General features: G+C 46.0%; 1 long non-coding RNA gene across 1 annotated transcript in view; it reads right to left on the bottom strand.

The window, feature by feature from the left end:
- LOC110403353 overlaps positions 1-25595 on the bottom strand; it is a 49357-nt gene extending 23762 nt beyond the window's left edge. The window contains exon 1 of the long non-coding RNA XR_002441626.1: positions 25416-25595. This is a non-coding gene — a long non-coding RNA (uncharacterized LOC110403353). The remainder of the gene's footprint in view (positions 1-25415) is intronic.

The raw sequence follows: 25815 nt of genomic DNA, 5'->3' as shown, positions 1-25815 counted from the left end.
GCTGTGTCCAGAGGCCAAGGATTTAAAACAGAAACCACACAAATGTTGGAATGGGGACTAAGGGGCGACTTAATCAGCAGGAATTAGCTGTGGGGTTTGTCACTTCAGCTTTTTGTGTTTGGAGTGATTACAATTAAAATGCAAAGATCTGACTGCTTAAGCACTCCATGCTAATTGGGAGATCAGTGTGATTTCTTTTCCTATTCTCCTCTAATTTATTCTAAGGCTTTGTTTCCAGTGTGGAAGGTGTGGCAGGCCCAAGGATTTAAAATGAGGGAGAGAGGTGAGAAACGCCAAATCAAAACTGTGTGGGCAATTCCTCCAAAGCTTCCCTAACTTTCCCTGCAGGGGGAATGAGTCTTTCCAAAGGGCTGCAATCACCCTGCTTTCCTCTCCTCTGGTTACTTTTCAGTCTCTGGTCCAAAAGCTCGGGGATTTAATTGTACAAGATGAGTTGGTCAAGGATGTTCCCAGTTTTTGGAGTGGGTGGCCATAGAGCTATCACAATGATCTCCTTCCAGATACACTCTCATACAAGCAACTAGCAGCCCATGGCTGGTATTCATGGAGTAGATGTGGTACGGCCATTAGCACACCAACAATGCCCAAAGTCACAATGGTGCTTCTTGTGTGTGGAAGGGAGAAATCCTGCTTAGGTTACCTGAGTGATCACATAAAAGAACATAGGTTGGAGACTTGTTCATGCACAAGGTGGTGTATAGGGAAGAACTTTGAGCATAGATTCACTGTAGTTAATGGTGGAACCAGTTCAACCTGTGCACTTCTACTCTACTTTGGATCATGCTTAAACACCCAGCAGGAACCCACTCTGTGGTGGGGTCAGGATTCAAGGACATTGAAGCACTGGCACACAAAAAGTGAGGAGTTAAGTGCCACCATGGGCAAATGCAGCTATTCTGACACAAAATTTGCATTGTTAGCTCTGCTCTGCAGAAAGCTGTGACCAGGATTGATGAGGAGCTGCATAAAAACATTGCCATCTGCTGAATTCATCTTTAAGGCAGCTGAATGCTCCTCTCAGTCACCTTCTGCTTGTGCCCATCACAGCATTTTGACAAGGGATTGTACTTTTCAGTGGAGAACTGAGATCTAGAGCACACCTGCAATCCAACAAGGTGACTCTGGCATGGCAGGGAGCAGGGCCAGTGAAAGCCTGATATCCATCAGAACAGAGTCAGGGGGTTTACAGAAACCATGAACAAAGTTAAAGCCAGGGACATGTGAGTCTCAGGCCCACAGCACTAGCTGGAAGCACGCTCAGGACTGGATCCCTCTAGGGGCACAGGTGTGTTTGGGGTGACACAACCAGTGCTTACAGTCAGATAGAGAAGGTACTGGGGCTGGAAAAAGAACCACATGCAATGATGTGGAGGGTAATACCAGGAAAGTTGACATTATGTACACAGTTCTCACTTCCCTATGGCCTCCAGAACAGGGAGGGAGGGCAAAGCAGGGATGAGGAGACAACACTGGGGTCATTATCATGGGCCAGACCAATATACAGGTGGAGTGTTCCACTGGATGTCCTCAAGCTCTGGAGCACACAGTACTTGAAGGTGCTTGTAAGGGATTGTAGTGAGGTGGGGGTCAGCCTCTTTTCCCAGGTAACAGCAATAGGACAGGAGGTAATGGCCTTAAGCTGTGCCAGGGGAGATTCAGGTTGGATATTAGGGAAAAGTTTCTTCTCAGGCATGGTGAGGTAGTGGAACAGGCTGCCTAGGGAGGTGGTGGAGTCCCTGTCCCTGGGGGTGTTCAAGAAACACGGAGACGTGGCACTGAAGCAGTGGGATTAACATGGTTAGCAGGCATAGTGATGATGGGTTGACGGTTCGACTAGATGATCTTATTGGTCTTTCCAACCTTCATGATTCTATGATTCTACGATTTAAAGACCAACCTGAGAACATCCCCAGCCTACACAAACACAGAGAATTGCATTCAGAGAGGATGCTTTCCAAAGTAGAAAGTGTTATTAACAGCTGCTGCAACTTGGGGATGGAAAAAGCAGGGAAGATATTTCCCAAAACGAAGGCAAAAGTGGAATTGCAGTTCCTGGCTCGGTGAATATCTTCTAACCACAGAAGGCCCATAGGACTTCTCCTTGTGTGGGCTGGTTCCTTAACTCAGCAGTAATTGGGGCAGTAGGATGGGTTGGCTCTTGTGTTTCACTGCTGCCCAACGGTTCATTCAGCCTGAGCACCAGCACTTGGTTCTGTTTAGAAAGAAGTTGGGAGCGCGCCCAGGAGCCAAATGATGCCTCTATTGTGAGGCCTTGGATTTGGCTGTTGCTGGCTCTGAGGTTCTCCAGAAGCCAACAGGGAGAACAACCGCTCAAAGAAAACGTCAGTTGCCTTGTTCTCCTGACAAATGAATTTAAATTGAAGCAGAGTTTTGTGCGAAGCCGATAAAAGCTGTGCTATTTTAATCCATCTGTGTCTCCCTCGCCTCAGTATCAACGCCGACGTCAAAGGCTGCTCAGCCAGGAAAGACCCCACTCGGCTCTCCTGGAAGCTGGCATGGGAGGACTGCGGTGTGCAGACGGCTGCAGCCCTCTCTCCACTAATTGGCTCTGTTCCTCTGGATGCTGCTGCTTTATGCCCAGTGCTGAATCCTCTGCAGCTAAGCAGAAAAAAATGTTGAGGAAGTTTCCTCCTGCAATAGCGAGCCTCAAACGCATATAGCCTTGATAAATAAATAAGGATCCACATTTTGCTCCCAGATGCCGCTGTGGAAAGGCAGAATAAGTTCAGTGGATGTATTCCAAAGACACCAGTGTCAGCGAGAGCCGAATTTAGCCTGAATGGCAGAAAAGGGAAATGGGATGCTTCTTCTCACTGCATTCAAGCATAAACATGATTTCCCATGTGAAGTTTTATTGTGAACCTCTGAAACATAATAAAAGGAAGCTGTTGCTCCTTAACATCATTTCTTTCCATAGCTGCCCATTGCTGATTGTACCAGAAACAAGATGTTATGTATGGTGCAGGGTGCAGAGGAGCAAGTCTCTGGGACTGTGGAAGTCCAGCACGTCCTGGGCGGGCTCTCTGACGTCAGCAATATAAGTCATGGACAGGGAATGACAAACTGAAAGACCTACCATGACCCTGTTCACAATCCCTTCTGTCTAAATCAGAGTTCCATCTCTTGTGATATTCAAGAAAAAATACCTTTCTCAACATGAATTAGGACAAAGCCGACCTTGATCTTTGCATGAGGCAGATCAGCTGAGTACATGAAAATTGCAAGAAAGGCAGAGACAATGAAGTTTTATCTCATCAGTCTTTTTCTTTTTTTTTTTTTTCCCTTGTAACCTGGCACCTTCCAGTTCCACGATGATTCTTCTGAACTCCATTATCTTTTCACAGAATCACAGAATGACTTAGGTTGGAAAGGACCTTAAGGATCCTCCAGTTCCAACCCCCTGCCATGGGCTGGCTGCCGACCACTAGATCAGGCTGCCCAGGGTCCCATCCAACATTTTACCTCGTCCAAATTAATATTTAGCAGAAAGTTGTGTAAAATAAAATAAATAAATCACATAAAAAGCCAGCAAACAAAACAAAAAGAAACAACAACAAAGGAAAACAATGCAAGAGAGTTCCTTCGTAACCAACGTGATGCTGGCATCTGTGGCAATGAAATATTTAGCCCCAGATTCAGTGCTCATCCTTCTGGTGTCAGCTCTAATCTGAGGAGCCCCTTAAGAAAACAAGCAAACAAAAAACAGTCTCACCTTTTGCTTTACGATGATAGTTTCAAGGATGTAAACTCAGGACTTGGAATTATCACAATGAGTTTCACTGCATATAACAGATTGTTCAGGAGAACCTGGGATGTCCCACCACAACTCCACAGCTCCCCCCCACCACTGTGTCTCGAACCTCCCTAATGCCAGCTTTTCTCCTGGTGCTCATCTCATTCCCAAATGCTGCTTTGTTATTTGCCATCCCTGCTGCTCTCGATGCCTAGCTAAGGGCAGCTTTCAGTGGGCACTAGGGCAAGACAGTGTGCTGACAGGAAGGGAGGGCCTTGTGCCCTCCCAGAGCTGCAGGGCTCCAGGCCAGGTTCCTTGTAATGATGCATCTTGCAGGGATGCTAAATTGATCTTTAAACCTCTCTTAATGGGATTCATTTGGGGATTTAGTTTGATTTATTTTTGATAGCAGTAACAACCAAGAATCTAAATTTTATTTTTAGCGTCGGACACCCCAGGAGCATTAAAAATCCAAAAATATTCTTGAAAAGCAAGACAGTGGTGGTCTGCTTCTCTCATAAAAGCCACAAAAACACAAACCCCAGGAGAAACATTTTTATAGAACTAAAAGTGAATATATTTTCAGCCAAAATAGAAGTTGTCATAATAGATTTGACCTTCCTTGCTTGACCCTGCACGGTGCTGGCGCTTTGTCGCTAACACGCTGCTAATTTGGGACCTTGCCACACCACAGTGCAACCTTGCGCTATCTCTGACGTAACAGCTCCTCTGCTATGGGGCTGTGAGCTGAAGCTGGGGCTGTAGAAGAACCTATCAGCTCCTGGGTTTGCTCTTCTTTGGGGAAGCTCTCTGATTCTCTACTGTTGGCAAGGGTGAGGACATCTGGCCAACTTGGCTGGGGTCAGGGGGGGCTCCTCATCCACAGCCCAGTCTGTGACTGCCTTTGCCTTAGTCAAACAGTCACATTGACCCCACCTGGGATAAGTCCCAGCCTCCCTGAGAGAGCTGCTGGCTCTCACCTTCTCACTCTGCAGCAGGGTTGATACTGGGAGTCAGCATGCTCTGTTTGCTTTTAATGACCGCAGCAATGTTCTCTTTGCTGATGAGCCTGCATGCATTTCAAGCAGCACAATGAAATTCCCCCTGTCCCATCTCTCCAGACAGAAATGAAAGTGCACCAGGGTTGGAAGGGAAGTGGCACAGCTGCATGTTCACCCTCATTGAAGGCTCCTGTGGGATTTCTCAGAAAGGTGACAATCCCCATCCAGTCCTCTGGGGCCAGAGAAGGAGGACACAGAGTGGGAAGAACAATAACAGAATGGCTGAGATTGGAACGGACCTCAAAGTTCACCCAGGCCCAATCCCTGCCATCGGCTGGCTGCCCCCCACCAGCTCAGGCTGCCCTGGGCCCCATCCCACCTGGCCTTGAGCACCTCCAGGGATGGGGCACCCACAGCTCTCTGGGCAGCGGTGCCAGGGACTCACCACACTCTGAGTTAAGTATTTCCCCCTAGTATCTAACCTAAATCTCTTCTCATTTAGTTTAAAGCCATTTCCCCTTGTTCTATCACTCTAAGACTGTGTAGAAAGTCGGTTTCCCTCCTGCTTATAAGCTCTGAGTATATGAATGCAGTCATGGCCTTGCCTTGCAAAGAACCCAGAGAGGGGTTGTGAATGGCTTGATAAAACCTTTTCTTTCTTTTTTTAGTAATCAAAAGAAGAAAAGCCTTTTGTAAAGCCAAAACTAGATGAGAGAGAGGGAAGGTCTCAATAAATAATGTATTTTCAAAAAATATGCATAAAAAACCTACTTAGCCATGCTCTAAATAAAAATACCAAACATGTTTCCATAAATGAATCTCAACTCGTAGTTCAAAATACATGGCATATAAAAGATCAGCAGGGAAACAAAACACAAAAATTACTGGGACAATATTTTCCACAGCTCAAATGTGTATATTTGGTTCATTTTAGGACTTTTTTTCCACTTGAAATTTCCATCCCCATTTTGGATGAACAAAAATCCATATGAAATTCATTCCATATGAATCACACCTGAACTGGAAAAAATTATTTCCCTCTGCTTCTGAGTGGCTCCTTTCCCAGGCTGCCAGCCACCCACCCAGCTCTTTGCAAAATCCCTTTGGGCACGAGCAATCTGCCAGCAGCTCGGTTCTGCAGTCCCAGGTCTGCAAAGCACTGCTGCTATCTGCACAAAGGCCTGATGTCTCAGTGGGATGCCCCAAGAAGCATCTTGCTGATAAGCTATAGTTGGCTGCTGGATGCATGCTGCTCCCCATGTCCCCGGTCTGCCTGCACCTGCCCGCAGCGCTGGGCTGCTGCCAGCCAGGGGCTTGTGGGGCTGGTGGCTGGCATTATGCCTTGTCTCTGCATCCATCTCTCTGCTTATTAATGTAGTTTCAGAACCCCAGAGCTTACAAAGCCCCTTGCAAGGCCCATGGTACTGCTTTAGCCACCTAGCAGGGGACACTCATGGATGCTCCTGGCACCGTGCTTGAGTCAGTCTGAGCCTCTCTGCCATGGGAGGTGGGACAGCAAGGGGGGGATCTGAGGCTGCTGTTCCCTTTCCTGGGGCTTGCTATGAGACTAGCGATGCCATCCCTGGGAAACAGGACAAGGTGCTTCAGGCTGTGCACACGGGGTTTGTGCAGGTGTCTGTGCTGGCTGCAACCCCTTCTTATGTAAAACTGATGCAACTTACTGTGCAGATGGAGTCTCTTCTGCACAGAAAGGGTCCTGGAAGATACAGTTTTAGGAGAGCACAAGGGGAAGGTGGAATCTTTGCCTCATTGCTCTGGGGATGTCAGCAGCAGAAAAACAGCTCCTAAATCTTGGGGAAACGTGATTTCAGCCTCCCCATGGGATATGACTATGACAAAACACAGCTGCAGCTACAGCAGACAAAGGTACCATTCTGGGGCTTGGACTTCTCTCCCTGAGAATCATTGATCTTATTGCAAACCTCAGCTGCTCTTCTGCAGACTCCTTGAGGAAAGCACAGAAGCTTCTTGCCTCCAAATTGATCTACAGAGTGAAGGGGAAGCCCATGCTAGACCAAGCACTGTTTCAGGTAGTCACTAGGATACAGAATCACAGAATCACAAGGGTTGGGAAGGACCTCTGGTGTTCAAGTGGACAATGCCCATCCAGATGCTCTCAGTTTGGGTTAAGAAGGGCTTATTTTGGAGGCAAGACAGTTAATTTTATTGTTTTCTACATGAATTTACACTAAATTGCAATAGGAAATTAGGGCATCCTCACAATATTTGCATAGGTCTAATGAAATGTACTTAAAAGCTTAGGTTCAGAGCTTATTTAGATGTTTGTTGATTTCCTTTTTGTAGCTGGTTTAATTATATTGGCTTAGAACACGATGTCTTCAGTGTGTTGGATGCTTCCATGAAAAAGTTACTCTTTGTCTCGTTATTTATGCTACAAACACTCCACTGAGCATCTAAAAAAGAGAACTATAAAGGACCAGAATTACCCAAGACCCAACCAAGCAGTCCTCTACTAGAGCCCTCCAGCAGGTGTACATGAAGGTACTTGTGCTGCTGTGCATAGCCTACTGAAGTCAGGAAGTTTCCATGCTGCACTGGGTAGGTGACCACAGCATATCATAGAATCAGAGAATCATAGAATCACCAAGGTTGGAAAAGACCTACAAGATCATCCAGTCCAACCGCCTACTTATCACCAATAGTTCTCACTAAACCATGTCCCACAGCACAATGTCTCAGCGTTCCTTGAACTCCTCCAGGGTCAGTGACTCCACCTCCTCCCTGGGCAGCCCATTCCAGTGCCTGACCACTCTTTCAGAAAAGTAGTATTTCCTAATGTCCAGCCTAAATCTCCCCTGGCACAACTTGAGGCCATAACTCCATGCTTGCCATGGGGCAGGTCCCACTGCTCCTTGCCTCTCCTGACATCTTTGGACTCTGCATTCAGCACTGATCAAAGCTTAAAAGCAGACACCCAAGACCATATTAAATAGTGGGCATGAGAGGAGAGTGAGTTAATTCAATTGTATTACAGCTGAAGGTAGACTGAGATCTCTGGCACTGGCTCCTATTTTTCACCCAGAGTGTTCTCTTCAATCTTATAAATGGCTTTGATATGTGCAGAGCACCAGAGAGGCTGTGATCAATTTGTTAAAATGAGTTTATTAAAGAAGAGAATTCCCGGAAGAAGAAATTGGGAATGTGGCACTTGTAATTATCTCCATCAATTGAGATGGATTCTGAAAACATGAGGTCCCTCCCTCTGGTTCAGCTGCAGCAATGGTGCTCTGTGCACAGAATGCATCTCTCAGCAGTGCCTTATCCTCTGAGCACTGAGTGAGCCCTTCCTCTTCCTTCCCCACCATGGCATGAATAATCAGAACAAATATGCCAAATTGCTGAAAAAATTGCATTTTCGAGGTAGGCGTAACCTGTGTGCAAATTTGGGTCAAATCCACAAACAGATTCAACTGAAAGCAGGCAGGACATGTTGAAACATTTTTGTTTTGACATCAGACTGGAATGTTTTGAAATGGCCTTTTTTGAGAATTCAAAACTGATGCAAATTTTGTTTAGCCCAAGATTAAAAACTAGACTAGATAACGGAGCTTTTCTATTCCTGTTCAATTCCTGTTTCTATTCCACTTAACTGGTTCTTGACTTTAGTGTTCTTCAGGGTCTTATTCTGTTTTGCCAAAAATGTTGACCCAAATTTCCTCTGAACTGCTTTATGTTCAGCCACTCAGACGAGAAATAGTCTGTGCACCCAGATGTAATTCATCCATCTCTTCCAGCTCCTTGCCTTCTGCCCTGGCTTTCGGCCAGCACGATCTGTTTGCCTCCTTCCCCAGTTGACGCTGGCCCTCAGCAAACCCCCTCCGTTGTGATGCACTCTCTCCTCCCCACGCTGCTTCTCGGTGGAGGGCCACCTCATTGTTTGGCTTAATTCCCTTATTATTCAGTGCCACACATGTATGTACACATAATAGGAATGAATAATGGATGCTAATAATGCATAATTAATTCATGATAAGCGTCTGCTACAAAGGCATCAGTAGAGGGATCACCACAGGGAAATTCCCCATCCCCCTCTCAGGCTCCCGATGAGGGGTTGGAAAGGACCCAAGCTCAGAGTGCACTGCATTGGGCTGGGATCAGCTCCTTCCCTGAGTTCTCCTCATCCTTCCTGACCCAGGACATGACATCAGTCAATGGCAGCTGCTCTCTGAACTTCCACTGATGTCAGGGGAGAGGGTCAAATCTTCAGCAGAGCCTTGTACCTCCTGCTTAATCATGCTTGTTCCCCCATGTCACCATCAGTCAGGCTGGCACTTGCACATGACAGCTTTGATCTTCCTAGCTGTGCTGCAGGGGCCTGGAAGGGCTGAGGCTGCCTGCTGGGGACCATTAAAGCCCAGTTGTCAGTGTACCTGGTATCTGAGGCTGCTTGCACTGAGTCCAACAACCAGGGCTAAGCTTCAAACAAGCATGTGTGAGTTCCTGCAAGCCCAGCTCCTGCACTGATGCCCAGGGAGCACCCACGCCTCCTCCACCTCTTCTGCTTTCCACCGAGTATTAACGAGGCCACAGATGGTCTCTGGCTCGGAGCAGCCAAAAGGCTCTGTGTGATGGGAAGGAGTCTCCAACACTAAGCTATTCCTGGGCATCACTGGCTGTCCCCAGCTAACAGTCCCTGTTGATGTGAACACGGACAATATCCATTTCCAGTTCAGCTGATGTCAAAACTAACAACCATTGTGATGCTGCTGCTCTCCATTGCTGTTCCTTCTGCTCCTCCTGCACGTTCCACCCCACGCTCCTCTCTACTTCTCAGCAGCAGTGGAGCAGCTGCTGTCAGACAGAGTTTTACTTAATGGGGAAGAGTTACAAGTGCTCCAAGTGGACTCTTCTGAAGGTCAACAGGTGGAAAGTGGGCTTCTTCTACTAAGTCATCATATACATCAGAGGCCAAGAAGCCTTTGCACACTGCAAAGGGAGAGGCAGAAGTTGGAAGAAATCCCGCCCAAGACAGATCGAACCCTGAGTTATGTTCTGTGCAGGGCTGCTCTCTCCAGCAGAGACAGGAGGGCTTGGGACAGAGCCAGGCTGTGAAGAGGCCTAACTCATGGACCCAGGGGATCGGCGTCTCACCCATGGAGCTGCAAATACATTTCCTCCCATCCCAGCATGCATCCGATTTCCCAGGCAGAGCAAGACGCATTTATCCCACACTGTGTCCAGGCAGGCAACTCCTTGCCATGGTCTGTGCATTCCCACTGCGGCAAACTGCTCTCTTACTAACCTTGGCACATGCTGCCTCCAACTCCCTGCCTCAATGTGCTGCAATAAGGCACCAGCACGCTAAAGGTCAAGTTTCCATTATAAGCAATTCAAGACATTAAAGCTGTATCAAACACAGAAAAAGCTCATGATTCTGCACTACATAAAAAACACAGTAAAAAAATGTGTTTGACAAATCCATCAAGCTACATCAACACAGTGCCTGGTGTTTCTGGATTTCTCCATGCATGCTACTGAAAGTTGTAGGAGTTTACTGGAGGCTTTCACCAGAGCTGAGCTGCATCCTGCAAATGCAGTCTTCCATCAGCTGAATGCAGGCTCATGGTCAAGCACATGAGCTGCAAGGTCTTAAACCTTTATGAAGTCAGTTAAACTGTTGTGCATGGGACATTAGAAACCTGACTAGACATACAGTGGCTGCTCTGAAAGTAATGTCTCCTATTTTGTTATGTTGGCCTACAACGTCAAAGGTGGATGTTGGTGTTATTGCAATAGAGGTTGAACCTTACCACCAATATTCCATTACATTTTGTTGCTATGTGACATAGGGCAACAGAAGGGCAGTCTGACAAATGGTATTTGACATGGAAGTGGAATTGAATTCCTCCATGAGGAAAAAATGGCACTCATTGACATGCATTGATGCTTGGTGAATGTTTATGGAGACCAAACAGTGGATGTGAGGCAGTGGGTGGTGTGTTTCAGCAATGACAGAATCACAGCAGCTGTGAAATATTGGGCCACTTCTACTAGTGCAGACTTTTACAAGTGCAGCATGCAGGCTCTTGTTCATCGCAACTGAAAATGCATAGTTAATGGTGGTGACTGTGTTGGAAAATACTGTTTTGCTCTATCAAACAGTGATATTGTGCTCTTTATATCTTTTATAATTTCCAGGGCAATAAATAGGAGGCATTACTTTTGGAGCAACCTACATAAAAATAAGCCTTCGTATCTGCTACTTCTGTTTACTGCCTGGCTTCCAAATCTCTTCTTCATCAGTTGATAGGGCAGTCAGTCCTCCACTGACCTCACTGGAGATGCTCCACTTCAGTCTCTCCCAGAATCACTGTAACTCAAGGTAGATGGAAATAAAATTTACCCCATGAAGTTCACTTAGAGAAACACCAAGGGATTTGTGACCATCTGGCCATGGATAATAGCAGGACATATTTCTATGGGAAGTGTATGCAGGGGGGTGGGTTGGCGTCAGAACGCTGTAACGCTCTTGACAAGAAAATATATTATTTTTCTTGAAGCAGTGCATTGCATGTGGTTCCCCTGCTTGAATCACTTGAGTATCACACTGGATCACATTGTACCCAAACTAATCTACTGCATCTATCAATCCATCTGTTTGTGTTGAAGAATTCCCAGAATGGGAACATGTCTTCAAATGGTTATTTAAAGTATTTGGCCTGGTTAAAGACTTCATACAGTCTTCAGGGAAATGAACAACATTGCCCTTGGTTCAGCTGTCCTGCAGACTGTAACAGCAAGTGAAGGGCTGTGTGCTGTTCTGAGCTAGGAAATGGGTAGATTGGCTGGAGCGAAATGGAGGGTGGACTGCTTCTTAAGGACAGGAGATGGCAGGTAGCTTTGACAACGCACAAATTAGGAACTATATGGAGAAAGATATTTGTTGCTAGGAGAGTTATGTCCCAGTCCTCCAACTATGTTAATTCTGGGAACAAGCAGCAGTAGGAGCTTTATTATATCATACCTGCAGATGCTTTGTGGAGGAGCATCAAGCCCTGTCATGCTTTTTTATGAACAATACTTTCTAAATAGGAGGTGCACTTCCCCCTGATTTCCTAAAATCTGAGATTTGGAGGAAAAAAAATAGATGGTGTGTGATTGCCTCCCTCCATGCTTGAGGAGCCCCTCGTGCTCTCCCACAGCAGGGTTGTCCACCACCCTGCTGCTACTCACCCTGTTCTACCAGCCCTGTGCTACAGCTGCACTCAGTTAAAGGGGCAAAGCCCACCAGGAAGGGCCTGCTTTAGGAGGGGAGTTGGGCTGGTGGTGGTCTTTGGAGAGCAGTGGTTTGGTACAACCTTTCAGGTAAGCGTGAGCTGTGTTACGTTATTAGCTATGGGCTGAGTCGGAGCACGAGAGTTAAGTGACAAATTTCAGATGAGGACCTGAAGATGAAGAAATGCTGATAAAGTTTTGCTTGGGATTTCGGGTAGGTAGAGAGATGGAAAAAGAAAAATCAGAGAAGAAAAAGTAAAAAGTGGCTTGGGGAACAGGAAAGTTGGATTTGGCTGTATCTTGTGTATGGAGATCACAGCTTGGGGGTGGCTTTGATTTTCCTGCAGTCCGCAGAGTTGTGTTTCTGAAGGGATGAAGGGGGGCACCAATAACCAAGTGGGGCAGTGGGCAGGCAGCTTGCTGCATGCCTGGGTGCAGGATGTGGCCAGGCATGTCTTGGGCTCCTGGAGGATGATGAATGGGTCATGTTCCAAGCTATGTCCTGTGCGTGCCTGGAATCTGACCAGAGGCGCAAGGATGTGCTGCAGACACATGGGCCCGTAATGCCTCTTTTCACTGAGGAAAACCAGATTTCCATGGTTGTGTGGGGCCAGAAGTGGGAGGACTGTTTGGTTTTGCTGCATTCACCATGTGCCAAATCTGCCTAAGCCAGGCTTGAAAGTGCCTATGGAGCTTGTGGTCTTCTTCCTCCTACAGAGTGATCTCTGCTGGTGGCAGTTTGATTGTCCAATAGTCTGTTGACAGTTAATGATTGTCACAATTTAAAAAAAAAAAAAGTTATTTACCAATTTTCCTTCCTGTGGAGCTGAAAATAATAGCAAAATCAATTTAAACCACATAACACTAAGAAAACAAATAGATTATTCAAGATGACCAAATTAAGCTGCTCACAGAGCTCATGGTGGTTCTGGGCAGCTGCTGCCATGGAGCTCTGAAATATTATTGCTAGCTGCCAACTGCGTGGTGCATTGGGCTTTTTGGGAAGAGGATTGGTCCTTCAGTGGGGGCAGGGAGGTGGGAAGTACGAGCACTCCATTCAGTGGAAAATGTGAAGATAACTGCTGGTGCAGGCTTAACAGCACTTGGTGTGGGCTTTTTTATGATTCAGAAGAAGCACACATATAATAGCAGTGATATGAGTGGTAATTTCCAGGGTGAAACGTGGAAAACAAATTCAGAGTATGAACAAGTTTGTCTGGTGATGATGTGGAAAGTCGATTTTCTCATAGCAAAAGGCTACATGGGGCAGTGGGAAACCTACAGAAATACTAAAACAAAAGCACCATCTTCTGCAAACAAAGGGGAAAGGAATTGGAATTGCTGATATTTATTATTATTGTGTTACTTTTTATTACTGTGTTACTTGCAAGTCGTGATAGGGTCAGGGTGCTAGATGGCATACTCTTGAGTTTTTCCTCTTTTAATAACTTATTCCTGAAACACTGTTTTATGGTGTTAAAGATTAAGCTGAGATGTAAAAGGAAGGAAGGATGAGGCCTGGAGCATGGTGGGCAATGAATTAGTCAGAGAGAGGCTTCTAATGACGGAAAAATGTTCTCCTCTCTTTGGAGAGTGGCTTATCTGTAATAGTGACAGGATTGGGCTGTCACCTCTTGGGCTCCCAGGAAGGAAGAAGGATGGGTGAAGAGAAGGGAGGAGAAGTGACAATGTAAGCTCTCCGGAGGAGACAGCTGCAGGAGGAAGCAAGATATGAGGCTGCACTCCCATGTCCATTGGCTGTGCCAGTGCCAAGGCAGAGAACTCTGTTAGCTGTTAGTTTGGAGAACTCCAGTGGAGAGAAGCTGGGAGTGGCTGCTGGTCATCCAGGATCAAGGGAAAGGTGAGTTATTATAGTTGGTAAGGGCACTAATAGCACAACTGTTCATGATTAAGAGGTAGGAGATGGTCTTTAAGGAAGAGCTGCAAGGAAACCTGTGCAAGCTGAAACACAGCCTGTATTTGCCCACCAACAATTATTCCAAAGCTTTTAGGACTTTCCTCCTCCAGTAAACACTAAGGCATATTTCTCGTCATGCTATGGCTCTGTCCAAATCTAATGCAGTCCCACTTATGCTTAATTTAGCTTTCTGCTATCCATGTCCTGTAAAGAAATAGTTTTGCCTAGATATAATAAGAGTGATTTTTTATTATTATTTCCTCCTTTTTCTAAAAACATAGTTTAAGGAATTGATGCAAACGTGCAGATTTTCATCACAGAATCATTTTACTTGGAAGGGAACCTTGAAGGCCATCACTCCAACTCCCCTGCAATGAGCAAGGACACCTACAGCTCAATCAGGTGCTCAGAGCCCCATCCAGCCTGATCTTGAGCATCTCCATAGATAGAGCACCCACCACCTCTCTAATGTCTTTCTTATGTCCAATTTAAATCTCCCCTCTTTTAGTTTGCAATCATTTTCTCTATTCCTATCAAGATACTTAGCTCTTCCCTTTCTGATGAAAGCATGTGGCTCCTGGCCTTTAAGTTTTATAGCCTTCACAGTGTGAGAGGAAACTGCTTTTGGAAAACCTCTGACACTTTCCCCATGACACCTGGGCTCCTGGAGTTTGAGGCTGCTGTTAATGTTACACTGTGTAATTAACTGGTGCAAGAGAGGGGCTTCTTCAGCCATGGTGATGTTCCCTTAAATGTGTACACTTAAAACAGGATTAGCTAGCAAGCTGATTTAGGGGATGGAGTTAGACAATGCAATCCTCCAAATCTAGTTTTACATATGGAAAAGAAGCCTGGGGAAGAAGGGACTGAGGGCAAGCCTGCTGCCTGGCTCGTTATAGGAGGGCAGCCAGAAGGAAAGACAGAGTTTTTAATAGGGAGGCACAAGCCTGGCAGTCTGGGAGCCTGCTTCTTCAAGGAGCAAAAAGGGATCAACATGCTGAGGGCCATGGGATGTTCAGTGGGGCTGTGCATTGGGATGCGAGTGGAGGAGGGTGTTGAGCAGACTTCGTAATGCAAAACACCAATGCCCAGTCAGTCACCTCATTGCTTCAGCTCAGAGTTGTTTGCTGTCTTGCCAAGGAAGTCTCACATGTGCAGCATTTTAAAGAGGTGTAGCCTTTCTCTAGATATGCTGTGGCATTCTCTGGCTGGGGACAATCATATTTCCTGGTCCTTGAAACAGCAGAACCCAGAGCTCCTGATCATCACCCCCTTGGCACGATGTGGAGACAAAATGAGGCCTTTCCTGGAAAGACAATCATTCTGACAGGTATGGCAAAAAGAAGCAGTATGCAGGAGGCAAGAGGGAGATGGAAGGCAGTGCTTGGAGTTTGAAATGAGATTTAAAGGAATAATTAAAGCTTCTGCCACTGAACGACGCCAATAAACTGACTGGGAATAAATCAGACTGCACTTGAAGGAAGTGACCTGGAAATATATTACAGCCTGTCCCCTAGCCAAACCTCATCACCATAGGGTGTCATTGAATGGCAGTGAGGTAACCCTGACCGGCGCTGCGAGGGCTCAGCTGGGGGCCAGGACCTGCTGTGCAAGCTCTGGAGCCTGCTTGGTGGCCTTTGTTCCTCCAGACCACAGAAACCTCTGCCCTGAGTAGACCAGCTCTTGTTGGTACAGTTTTGTCTCCTGAAAATGCACACAAAATCTTTCATTAAAAACCATACAGATGAGTTAACAGCTGGGAGAAGATGGAATATGATTAATGTCTTGTGAATTAGCCCTGGAGATGCTTTATGGAAATAAGATTTACAACACTATTACATGTGGTCCTGAATGTGTTTTATATTTTTAAATGAGGAGAATGACTGTTTCTCTCTGCTCTGCTCCTTTCCCCCTGGGCCCTTGCAGAAACACATGAGGACAGTGCTGGCTGATGTGGGATGGGAGGCTTTGGCGCTGGAGGAGGCACTGTACCATGCAGTTAATTGAATGATCTTACTGGCCTCGGCGCTTTATCAAGCAAGGAATCAAAATGTGCCCTGACATGTAGGTTGTGATTACAAGTCATTAACAGAGAAATTATAGATGCTACAATGGAAAGAAGGGATCTATTGGACTGCTTTGTCCATCCTCTTGTTGCCAACATAGGATTATTCTTGACAGCATATGGTTCGGTGCTTCCAGAATGATTTAGCTCCTGACACCTTCCAAGCAGTGCGGTGCTTCAAGCAGTCCCATTTATTTCAGTGTTTTAAATCTTCTGCTTAAGAGTTTCCTTCCAGAGTGCTCAAGTTTTGCTAAAGGGAGATGGCAATCTCTGTGGAAGTGGCAGTAGGTGCTGCCTGGATATGTACTCTACCTGAGTGGGAGGCTCCTGGAGACCTTCCCTGGGAGGAAAGGCAAATATCTTCCCCACCAAAAGGTATGCAAAGGGAAGAATAATCCCAGGAATGGGCTTTAGGGGATAGCTGGTGGAAATGAGACATGGTGGTCTTGCGAGGAGGAAGGCAAACCTGGGTGTCCATACTAAAGCAATTGTTCTATTGGCGATGAGGTGGTGAAAGAAGAGTGGTGAAGTGGCTTTGATCTTCTCCTGGTTTTCAGGCTTTTCATGCCCAAATCTAGTAATTTTCTATGAGAACCCAGAGTTTTAAAAAGCAGTGTTTAGGTGGATATTGTCTAGTCAGAATGCCTTGAGGTTCCCTACAGGTGGCAAGCTTGGCAGTGAGCCTTGCTGCCGAGGCTCTGGCTCTATCCAAGGCAACTTCAGCTGATGTTGGCCCCAAATGATGCTGCCCTACTACAGGTGTTGTGGTACGGGGACACTCATTTGGCCGAGGTTGGCAGATACATCAATACCACGTGAATTCCAGTATTCTAGTTTTTATTACCCTCTAGTGGCAGAACTTGAGAACTGAAGTCTTAAATCATTATCTCAGAAGATTACATGATAGAATCTCATAGCTCATTATTCTTTTTCTTTTTTCCTCCACTGATTCATTTGGAATTATTTTTTCCATTAGCTGTTGGCTTCCCATAAGCTCAGCACCAAATCTCCATGTGAAAGGGATTATACACACTTGTTTTACAACCCATGGCTCCCTTGGTGTTACAGCCTCTTGCAAAATATAGCTTGAAGGCAGCAAACAAATTATAGAGGATGAATATCCTATAAATTATCTGGAAAATAATTTGGGATAGATTGAAGAGAGGGAGCTTCCCAGGGGCTCTGAATGTGCTAATATGCCATCTTTGACCTTATCTCTGTACTGTTTAACCTGCAATTGACAAAGCTCATATTAATGGGCAATAGATAAGCAAATGTAGTGATGTTTGGTTTTCAATCTGACTGCCAATCTAGCTACATATATCTGAGCATTTCTAAGGTGTATGTCCCTTGTTTATTAAAAATGATAATAATAAACCACTGGATTAAGATAGCTCTGCCCCCAAATGCTGTGTGCCTTTACAGGCATCACACCCAAACTTTCTATACTGCCAACTGATGGGAAGTTCACAAATACTTCATCTGAAATTGAAATCTTCCAAGAACCCCTATCACACACACACATACTGTTGATTGATTTAGCGTAGTATGATTTATGTCAAACCATTTTGTTGATGTTTAATTGCATATAGCAACAAGAAGCAAGAAACTGCAGCAGGTTGCTGATTCGTGACTTTGCATTCTTACCAAGGGATCCCAGGGAAATATGGCTGGAAAAGGAGCCAGAAGTAGCTTGGCAACCTCAACTATTTGGAGAAAGGAAAAAAAAAAAATGGGATGGAGGGGAAGGAATGTGATCAGACAGAAAAAGAGAGTTTTGCTGTTAATGGTGCTAAGGACTCAGCAGTAGAAGAGTAAACCTGTCTTTAACTATAGATACAAGAGAGTGAAGACTGCAGCTCAAAAGAAGAAAAGAAGCTGGAAATGATTGACACCAGCCATTGATAAACCAATTTAAAAAATAAAATAAAACAATTCTATCTTAGATGCTAGCCCCCGTCTGACTCTGACCTTTGCAGTTTCCTGTGATGCAGCACAGTGCTCTGCACCTGTGCTGAAGAAATGTGCTTGCTGTGTGCAGGAGTTTTCCATAATGTGTGTCAGGATTTGCTACTTAACTTTTGTTTTTTCCTCCTGTATTTATGTCATGCATACACCGTGTACTCTTGCCTTGTGGTATTTACACAAGAAGAAAGAACAGCAAATATGTCTGTTTTAAATATATGACAACTGTAGCAGCCTTTTAGCCAGGTTCACATTACTGTTTGGACTTTATGAAATCTTTGATTCACTGGCAGTGGCAGAAGAGATGTTCAATGCTTTGGCTGATTAGGTGTTTGGAAGCTTGGAGGGCTCTGTCTGGGAAGATGAATGGTCAGTGCCATGCCAATTGGCACGGCCTCTGAAGGCTCCAGAGGGCAGACTCCAATCTCTTGTCTCACTTTAGATGCGTATGGTTCAGGCATCTCCATGTGAAGCTTTCACCCAAAGCTGTGTTTATCGGCCTTAGAGAGAAATAAGCACTTTGAGGAGTGCTTACTTCTGCAGGGAGATATGTGCTGAGCTCTGAGAGTAATGTAGAAATCCTTCTGTCTGTCCCTCTTCTCGGCCTTTGACTTTTATTGTCCAGGCAAAACATTTATCTGCTCTGCGTCTTAACTCTTTGTTGATGATGGATAGCAAGTACGTCGGAGTGGCATCCCTGCATTACAATTCAGCATTTTGTATTTCCATCACACTTTCCAGTTTCCATCATGCCATGAGGTTACGGCCATAAGGGCCACGTTGGAGATTCTGACTCCCCTTTACTGATCTTCTTCAAATGGTTTTGTAAATCCGAGCCTACGTTAGCTGCTAGCCTACATTTATGGCTCAGCACCCATAAGCGAGTTATAGCTGATAGATGAGGCAAGAGCTAAAAAGGGAAGCTTTCTGACATCACAACAGATTTTTAAAAAATTATGTGCATCTATTCTGGGAACTCAGCTGCCGCCTTGGCACTAAGCGGGATGTCGCTGCGGCCTGAAGAGCTGTCGTAACAGCATGTGGAGAATTCAGGCAAACAGGTTCAGTTCTGTCTCTACTGTCCCACTTCCTACAATAAAGCACAGCCTGTGTCTGGCTGAGGGCAGCGGCTGCAGCAGGCATGGAGGTTTTGCACTGACATATCCAGTGCTTAAGGCTATTTCTGTATCACAACATCTGCCTCTATCTTATGTTCTCACCCCACTGGGCAGCCCAGCTCCGCCAAGCAGCAATGCTGGTTGGTGCTGCTGATGCCCAAAGCAGCATAAGAAAAGCATGGCCACCTTCCTTCCTGTTCCTCCGGCAGAGGATGGACAGCTGGGTCATACAGAGCTTCTCTGGGCAGTTCTGGAGGTGTGGGCTCAGCACATGCCATAATCCCACCTCGTGGTTGGTGCTGACAAATTGTAACTTATCTAGCAAAGAAAAATGCAGAACTGGCTTTTAAAACTGGGACGTGAGGAATTAGTCAAATGCACTTCATGCTCTTCCTTCAATAGATTTCTTGCTACAAACACTATCATGAAAAAAACATCTTGCCGCCAACCAGCGCTGTAAAATGCAGCACACAGGCATCTCAGAGCCTGCAGAAGCCTTCAGATGCTTACACTTTGCTGGTTATACTAATGTTTTGCCTTGTCTGACCTATCTCCTCGGGGCAGCAATAAAAATAACCAGCTTCAGTCCACTACTTGGCTGCTAATAGTCCACTTGTAGATCCCAGTCCCAGCTGGGCCCTCTCCTGCCCAACGGCAGTTGTGCTCAGTGAGTGGCTGTTTGCATTTGCAGCCTCACAATAGAAGCAGGTGGCTGCCATCTTTCATGCAAGAAAGCCCTTTGGAGCAAAGGAAAGGGGCAAATGGGAAGAAGGAAGAAAAAAAAAATGTGAAGTGGAAAACCTCTGTGCTGCTCTGGTGAAAATGGAGAGAGATGGGAAACGTGCATAAATTAGAAGATAAGAAAAGCACTTTGTCAGGTCATGGGAGGGAGAGGAAGAAATGCTGCTTCTCTGCCAACCACAGCATCCAGGACTTCCCTCTCTGCTTTCAATTCCCATCAGTATGCAGCACCTAAGTATTTTCCAGTGAAGCCACAGCACTCTGTATGGCTAATTTAAGCCTCCTGATTATGACTTCCTTCAGTGAGTTACCTTGTCTTGACAGCTTACAAGGAGTATGTATTTTCCCTGGGGTGCTACAGACCAGAGGTGGAAACCTGCAGCTAAGCACAAAGACAGAAATGGCAAGAAATCACTTCACCGCTGCAAGCTTCCGAGCTCTTCTTTCTTGAGTAGGCGAAAAAGGAAACTTCTAAACTGCCTGTCACATCCTCTCACTGGTAACAACCATCACCTGGAAAGGGGACAGCACTGAGCTCATCTCTGGGAAGAAACAATAGAGGAAAAGCACTGCGGAATGCGCTTGTTCGACACCGCCACTGAGCGGGAGGCGGATTTTATGTATCAAAGGGAATTCTGCTATTTTTAAATTGTTTTTCCATGAGTAAGTGTCAAAAATGAAGCCTTTGAAATGCCTTGTCTTGTGATAACTTGGGGGGAGGGGGAGGCCTATCAGTCTATCAAAGCTCTTCATTTTGTAATATTATTATTTAGAATTCCATTATCTGTTCTGCTCCCCAGTACCTACTCCATCAGCGCATCTGTGTGCCCACAGCAAGTGTATGTATGAGCAGACCAGAGGGGGTGGTTAGGTGCTGACCGGCCTGGCTGGGGTGTACGAAGGTCTGAGCAGCATCCAGAGCACGAGCACGGCCCCTCTGCCCCTCCCTGCTCAATGCATGGTGCGTGGGGATGGCAGCAGGCAGCGCTGAGCACATCCCGCTGCTGGAGAGCCAGCGGAGCAGTATTTCTGGAACAGCCTGAGAGCCATGTCAAACGTCATCTCTGCCATTCTGGTCATGCCCAGTTGCTGCTTGCTTACTGAGAGAGAAAACAAATGGTTTCTAGGTTTCTTGATTCACCCACTTCTCATTTTTGTTTCTTCCACCTGAAGCCAATGATAAGTTTCTATACTTTAAAAAAATGAAGCATAACTTAAAAACTATGAGACTTGGGGATTAACACTAGTTGTATTAATATCTGCTCAGCAGATTAGCTCTGAAGAGCTGATAATTCATCAGCTCTTTGTTCACTGTGGTTTCGTGCCCATGAATTCCCTCTCTGGAAGTGGCTTGCTGCAGCATTTCTGTCTTTTGAGGTCAATGGGATGAGCTGCGTGGGTGTTTTTAGACACGAATCACATGCAAAAGGCTCATTCTCTTCTTTTTTTCTTTTTTTTTCCTGACACACTATACAGCTTTTTACAAAAACAGCCTTCCAACATCGCAGACTTCCTTTTCAATTGAAAAACAGTGCAAAGTTTCATCCTTGCTGATTGTTCTCTCTCATCCACAGTGGGTTTATCCACCACAGCGACACTGTGGTTCATGCAAACACATCCCATGTGTCAGAGCTGAGGGAACGTGACTGCAGCAATGTAGGATCTACTACTTTAGGTAATACACCAAGTGCACTTCAAAATCCACGCTGCTGCAATTTCTTGCAATCAGCTGAGGTTAGGAACAGACAAACTCAAAAAGGGATGTCTATTTGTTTCAGGACATGGATGCTGGGTGTTGGATTATCCCCACCTGCCGGTAGCAGTCATTTAGTTAATGAGTGAACAGGCCTTCCAGATCCACAGGGCCTTTCTCTGTGAGCTGCATCAGAGCAGACTGTTGTATTTGTGCTGTAATGACTTCATCAGGGGTCTAAACTGGCAATTTGGTCTTTTTTTTTTTCCCCATCCTGTGTTTTGATTATGTAGACTGCAGTCCTCTTCCTATAATTTTGGTCCCATAAGGATAATGGGGGCAGTACCTCTGGCTTTTTGTTCCACAAGTACCTGAACTTAAGAATGGAAATGCAAGAGGTCTCACTTTCTGGGTCACGAAAGAAGAGCTGTGAGGAAAATGGGTGTATTCAGACTACTGAGAAAGAAATGTGCTGGAAGCGAGATGAAGGGAGAGGGTGAGGGAAAGCAACACACAGGGACATGCACCACCTCTTGTACCTTCTGCTGCAGCTCTCCAACAGGGGAATGAGCTTTTACAGATGTAGCTCTGCAGTGCTTGTTTTGTGCCCAGAACAGGTGTGCATCTATATGGACAGTGCACTGATTAGCGGCAGAGGGCTGGGGATGAGGCAAAAGCTTGCTATGAGTGTACCATCAGCTGGCTGTGAGCTACAGAATCATTTAACGGCTCAGGTAAGAAGGGACCTCAAGGAGCACCTAGTTCCAACCCCCTGCCATAGCAGGGTTGCCAACCACTAAATCAGGCACTGGATCAGGCTGCCCAGGGCCACATCTAACCTGGCCTTGGACACCTCCAGGGAAGGGGCATCTACAATCTCTCTGGGCAAATAATGTCATAAACTGCCCATATTTTACCCTGTGGATCTAGGATATACCCCAGGGCTCACAGCTGTGAGAGGTGCCCCACCACACTACACGTCATTAAATTAAAAGGATCACCTGGGATAGGCAAGAGGTGTTCCAGCTGGAGCAGGGTCATTCTTTTTCTTTTCTGACAGGAAAGTTTCAAGGTAGAGAAGTGTGAAGAGAAAACTTTTCGACACCCTGGGACATAAGAAGAATTTCTCAAGCTGCCTTTCAGCTAGGAGGCATAAATGCTTCCCTGATACTTGTATTTCTTCAGATATGTCTCACAGGCCTCTGCTGAGAGCACAGCAAAGGAAACACGAGCTGTCCTTGTGTTCTGCCATGAGCCTCCATGCTTATGTCCAGCTCAGCTGCTGCAGCCTGTAGTGCTGGCTGCAGGCTGAGCTCTGCCAGAATGAGACTGCAAAGCTTTCTGTAAGACTGTCCTGTACCTATGGTGTAATACGTTGCATAGAGTAGAAAGGACCAAAATCTGGCCCCAAGTCATTCTCTGTTCTTAGGTAAGCATGGATATCTTCTATTTAAAGACTTACCACATTATTATTACCAGAAAGTGGACTCAATGATCCTTATGGACCCCTTCCAACTTGAGATATTTTATGATTCTATGGTATTATGCTGTCCTGGATGAAACTGAGCCTTGTGTTTTAAGCAAAAATTAAAAAGTGAATGCTTATGGGTAGGAGAATCCCAGCTTTCAGCACACTCTCTCTCCTCATGCCCTGCTTTTCACCCAGGTCCTTGGAGGAAGATCTCACTGCTGTGCTGCCAGAGCCAAGAGGTGGCAGCTGCCAACTACATTCCCCTCCCAGCTGCATCACTCCTCTCCTTTCAGTGCATCACATCTGGGGAAGGAAATGTCTTCCCACTTTCCTTCCCTCCCACCCCCTTTACAAATCACATTCTCATACAACCTTACTCTATCCTTTTTTTTCAGCTGGAGTTATTACTTTCATCACTTCTGTATTAAAATTAAGAGGTTCTTTTTGCATATCCATACATCATTACTGTCATAAACAATAATAATATCACCATTTTAATATGAATAAATATTGGAAATTGAAGACTCTCTGCTTCACTTCTTTGCAGGAGTGGTAGGAGGAACCAGCTATCGCTCAGCCATGCAAATCCATCTTTTGGAGCTTAGAAACAGATCCTCAACTCTGATGAGTTCTGAGTGCCCTGCCTGCAGTTCTGTCCCTCAAAAATCGCCATATCAGCATCCCGGTGTGGCCTTGGCAGTGGCTACACGGAGTGAAACAAGCTGAATGGTGTGGGCAGTGGCTGTGGAGGATGGTGCAGCCCTGCTCTCTCACAATTAGTGCAGCAGAGCCCAGGAAGAGGCTGGCACATATGCCTCACAAGTCACTTACTTACACACCCAGAACTCTGTGAGCCAACGTGCGCCCTGCACCCCAGACTCTGTTGGGACAGGGCCCCAGCATCCTTCTCCCCAGGATGAACAGCCCTTCCCACTGCTCCTCTGCTCTAGCAGGGATTGGAGAGCTTCTCAAGTGCTGAAAATCCCCTTTTCCCTGCTAAAGGATTGAGGAAAGGAAGAATGTTCATAACCAGCCCTTATGAAAAGATCTTTTATTCATTCAGCTGTTACTAATAAGGGAATCAAGCCCTTACCACACAGCATAACCAGCCCTGCAGCCTTCTGTCAGCCACACGATGGCAGAAGAATCAAGGACCTGCTTTTAAAATATCTGCTGCAGACAGGGAAGGCACTTGGCTCAAGATCTGCAGGTTAAAATGCTCTCACCCCATACAATCCTAGACTCCATCAGAAAATCAGAACAGTAAAGAGAAGGGTGAGATGCTACATGGCAGCACCTCTGTAGCATCTGCACAGGGACATGGCTTTATTTCTTCATGCAGAAGGACTCACCTCACAGCACCACATAGCCCATGCGTCACACAGAACCCATTAACCTCCACACAGCCCAGTGGCCATAACAGCATAAAGAAAGGACTCCAATATTTCATAGCATGAGACAGCTGGAAGCTCAGCGGCAGGAGGCCCTGAGGCACCTGACAGAGCTAAACCTGCTGTGTGTGCAGTGGGAGAGGTGACCTCCAGAGGTCCCTTCCAACATGAATTACACCACGGACAAATCTGTTTCAAGTTAGCCTCTGCAGACAGTTCTGCTCCAGAATCTCTGCACACCCTTCCTGTCAGCAGAGAGGTGTTGGACAGGCTTGGTTTGAACAGGAGGGGAAGTAGATGTTTTCTCCCTAAAAAACAATTGGTTTAAAAGCCCAGGAGCTACGCTACAGCATGGAACAACAATGCTTTTCCTCAGCCAGCTTACAGCCTACGTAAATTTTCTTACGTCATAGGTAAGAAAAAAAAGCACCAAACCAGCTTCGAGCAACATCTTTTTAAAAGAAAAGAGATCCAATCCACATCAGAACCCTAAGCACCGAGTGACAAGCCCTACTTCAAGCAATCACAACATGAAAAACATATCTATACTGCCCAGCATCAGATAAAAGAAATCCAAAGGGGTAGAAACAAATACAAAATGCACAGAACAGTGCCTTACCTTGTGCCAGTTCAATCAATGCTATTCCAAAGACAAGATGTACCTTGGTCAGCCTTACACCAGCTACAAGCAGCAGCAAGTGTCTCCAGAGCTAAGATGGACCAGCTGATGGTTACAGGTGGGGCTGCTTAAGGCCGTTAGTGCCCCCAGGGCTCTAACAGTCATTGGTCTAATTGGTCTGCAAGGCCACACACTGGTGAGGGGTTCCCAACTCCCAGACAAATCATTTTTAACGGATCAGTTTTTGCCATTCATCTTTTTAAACAGAAAATTAATATCTTCAAGTGGGGTCATTTAAGATTTTCTTCTGATTGACAGTGGCGATCAGCTGCTCTCTGCCTGCTGGAATGACTGCCCGAAGGCTTGGGGTACAAAACACCAAAATACCACAACTTTGGTACCTGTTTTCCGTCAGTGCAGTTATGATGACGATGTAACAGATGTTGAAGGGTCGCTCGGTGCATTGCCCGCAGCAGATGGCGCTCCACATCTACAAATCACAGAATGAAAGACTTACTAGGACTGGAAAGAAAGACCAATAAGATCATCTAGTCCAACCACCACCCCATGCCAATACAACAGAGGCGGTCCCTGGGTGCATGCTAAAGACCAGAAACTGGGCAAAGCTGTTTCCCTTCCTTCCCAGCTGCAGTGAGGAGCCCCTCGCTGTTCTGTTATTCCTACGGAAGCCACAGACTGGATCCAAGTCTCAGCTGAGAGAAATAAAAGCGGGATTAGCGGTGGGTATTGGACACCCAGAGCCTTTTGGACAGCGATATGAGAAGGGTAAACTTCAGGCGT

This window comes from Numida meleagris, chromosome 8 (assembly GCF_002078875.1).
Source record: "Numida meleagris isolate 19003 breed g44 Domestic line chromosome 8, NumMel1.0, whole genome shotgun sequence".
Taxonomy (NCBI): Eukaryota; Metazoa; Chordata; class Aves; order Galliformes; family Numididae; genus Numida; species Numida meleagris.
Note: the sequence above shows the minus strand (reverse complement) of the source record. Positions and strands in the feature narration are given on the sequence as shown.